This window comes from Argentina silus (genome assembly GCF_951799395.1).
Source record: "Argentina silus genome assembly, chromosome: 22".
Lineage (NCBI taxonomy): Eukaryota > Metazoa > Chordata > Actinopteri > Argentiniformes > Argentinidae > Argentina > Argentina silus.
In genome coordinates this window covers 2,967,271-2,970,688 of record NC_139676.1, presented here as the reverse complement: position 1 = coordinate 2,970,688, position 3,418 = coordinate 2,967,271, and the positions used below count along the sequence as shown (strand labels likewise).

The following is a 3,418-nucleotide window of genomic DNA, read 5'->3' as shown; positions in this document are numbered from 1 at the left end:
ATGTCCGAAAACAGCTTCCTCTGGAGCACTTCCACACAGTAGGAACGCTCCACCCACTCGGACATCACGGTCAGACTCCAGGGGAGGCTGGCGGAGGTAGAAATCGGAGGACGGGCTCATTGTAATGCACGGAACGGAATGAGGAACGGGATCAAACCGTTTTTTAAGACACGCATTACAATGAGCCCGTCCTCTGATTTCTACCTCCGCCAGCCTCCCCTGGTAGACTCTCATGGACCCAAACATGATTGACACCTCGCTGCACAGGCTCGGGAGATGAAGACCAGCTGTTACATTCGGTCTTATTCAATGCATCTGGATTGATGATTTTTCTTCAAATGAAACATCGAAGACAACAACATCAAACACAGGCTTTTAGACGTGACCTTCATCAACGGTCAAGGGTTTGAATTCACCAGAGCACACGCGTGTTTGACACCACTCCTCATTCCGCTCCATTCCGTGCACTACAACAAGCCCGGCCTCCGATGTCTACCTCCGCCAGCCTCCCTCGGAAGACACGCAACGGAAACAAAGTGTTCCACGCGACGTTCCACACGACATTCCACACCTCAAACCAAAACAACAACAACAGCAGCAGCAACAGCAGCAGCAACAGCAGCGCCACCGTCCAGCTGAGGCACGGTGGTGACACATCCAACAGCAGAGGGACAGAGACAAACACATGGTGTCTCAGAATGGGTCTTCCTCCTGGCGCTCCACACAGGAAGGCATGAAGGACACACACACACGCACGCGCCCACGCCCACGCCCATGCCCACGCCCACACACATATACAAAACACACGCGCCCACACACACGCACACAAATACGCACGCACACACACGCACACAAATATACGTGCACGCACGCACACACACACAAGCACCCACACACACACGCACACGCACATACACAAGCACCCACACACACACACACACACGCACCCGCACACGCACACTTATTGACATCAGCAATCAAAGGCTAAATCCCTCCAAGCCCCCAGGCTTTGGGCCACAGCATGACACAGTGTGAGGAATCCTTTATCAAACAATAAAAGACCAGACAGCCATGAACGATCAAAGAGCAGGATGAGACAGAGGGATGGATGGATTTCTCTCTTTCCTTGCCCGTCTATTCCCTCCTTCTCATCTCTAGGTTCGAGGAGAGCCTCCCTCGGTGGCTGAAAAAAGCTTAATGGTGTTTGCGGAGGAGGTGAACTTTGATCCCGGGAGCGCTCCCTGTAGCCGGAGTGCTTCAACGAGCCCCCTGTGAGGGACAATGGGAATGTGGCGGCGGCTAACAACAGGAAACAGAGGGATTACTGTAGTACTCTAACCACACACACACACACACACACACACACACCACGACTCAGGACACACACACGCGCACGCACACACACACACACACGCACAGACAGACGGACACACACAGACAGACGGACGGACACACACACACACACACACAAGCATACTGTACAGCACACACACACACACACACACACACACACACACGCAGTTAAACAGTTGAGCCAGTTGAGCTGACCTCCCTCCTCCTGATATTGAGGAAGAGAAAAGCAGTTCACCCAGGGGAGGCTGGTGGAGGTAGAAATGAGGTCACAGCCTCATTGTGAGGCACGGAACGGAATGAGGAACGGTGTCAAACACAATCGGAGGACGGCCTCATTGTCGTTGTTATTGTACGGCTCATTGTAATGCATGGAATGGAATGGAATGAAGCATGTGTGTTTTTGTAAAGTTGAATGGTTTGTGTTTAATACTACGTGCAGGTGCGTTTGTGTGTGTTCCATGCATTACATGAGCCCGTCCTCCGATTTCTACCTCCACCAGCCTCCCCGGAGTTCGTCGGTCCATGTTTCAGAAGCAGAGGACCACGAATGAAAAGGTAAGCCAGCCGCGGAGGTTTGTAAACAGGACGCGACATCCATCCTTTTATTTTTATTTCTACATTTGATATGTACAGGAAAAGTGGCTGTATACATTTATTAATATAACATGTAAAAGTCTGAAAAACACTGTGCTTACAATAGCTTTGTACTTTAAACATCGTCATGGTGATACAGCATGGTGAAGGCCAATGGGAGACGAGATACCAAACAGCTGATACGACCGACCCGGCCACAGTTCATATCGGTTCTCTAACTGTAAAAAAACCCAATAACAACAACAAAAAAACACAAATAAAAACAAAAACAAAAGAAAGCTTTTCAGGAAAAACAAAAGTACCCCAGAACAATAACACATACTGTAGTGAAGCAGTAGAAACGGCACTGTACTGTATGTTTAAAACGGTACTGTACTGTATGTTTAAAACGTAGTGTATGTTTAAAACGGTAGTGTACTGTATGTTTAAAACGGTACATTACTGTATGTTTAAAACGGTAGTGTACTGTATGTTTAAAACGGTAGTGTACTGTATGTTTAAAACGGTAGTGTACTGTATGTTTAAAACGGTACATTACTGTATATTTAAAACGGTAGTGTACTGTATGTTTAAAACGGTAGTGTACTGTATGTTTAAAACGGTACATTACTGTATGTTTAAAATGGTAGTGTACTGTATGTTTCATAAACATGGCGGTGGCTGGTGTTGTGGCGTCAATATAGCAAGAACAACCAACCACGTTAAGCCTTCCTCCCACTGGTACAGTCTAACACCTCAGGCACTTAAAGTCTGCTGTGAATGGTAAGAGTGTGTGTGTGTGTGTGTGTGTGTGTGTGTGTGTGTGTGTGTGTGTGTAATGAGTAACCAGTTACGTTAGTACACAAGAGAAAGGCTCTGTCCCAATTATCTACCTTACCCTTTTTAACCCTCTTTTGTCCTTGTGTGTGTGTGTGTGTGTGTGTGTGTGTGTGTGTGTGTGTGTGTCTTGATACAGCTGACACAAAGAGTCCTCTCCTACCATACCGTGTTGCCTTAGTGATAGTAAGTGACCAATGGTAGACCAAGGCTGTGTACCTGGTGTATGGAGGACAGCTTGAAGCTTGTCTCTGGAGCAGGGAGGTGCCAGACTCTTCTATTTTAGACCACAGAACACACTCATTTCATGTTTCCCTTTTGTGTGTGTGTGTGTGTGTGTGTGTGTGTGTGTGTGTTCAACCCCCGCTCTCTCCTTTTGTTCAACTGTACTCTTGTTCTCATTGACGCCACTCAGAGCATCATCATCATCACATTATAGGTTCATTATGTACAAGAGGATATTCATCATCGTCATCATCATCATCGTTCAATGACACCCAACTGAACGCAATTACTGAAGCCGACCTCGAAAGAATGATTTAATGTTTCATGAGCGAGGGCTGGATTGAACCAAATCAAGCATCAGACTTCTGATTGTCTCTCTCCCTCCCTCTCCCTCCCTCCCTCCCTCCCTCCCTCTCCCCCCCCCCCCCCC

At 47.6% G+C, this 3,418-nt stretch overlaps 1 long non-coding RNA gene across 1 annotated transcript in view; it reads right to left on the bottom strand.

Annotated features, from left to right (window-relative positions):
• Positions 1 to 1,922: 1,922 nt before the first annotated feature.
• Positions 1,923 to 3,418, bottom strand: part of LOC310821491 — a 1,891-nt gene continuing 395 nt past the window's right edge. The window contains exons 1-2 of the long non-coding RNA XR_014554870.1: positions 2,534 to 3,418; positions 1,923 to 2,364 (exon numbers count right to left, since the gene is read on the bottom strand). The exon at positions 2,534 to 3,418 is cut by the window's right edge and continues 395 nt beyond it. This is a non-coding gene — a long non-coding RNA (uncharacterized lncRNA). The remainder of the gene's footprint in view (positions 2,365 to 2,533) is intronic.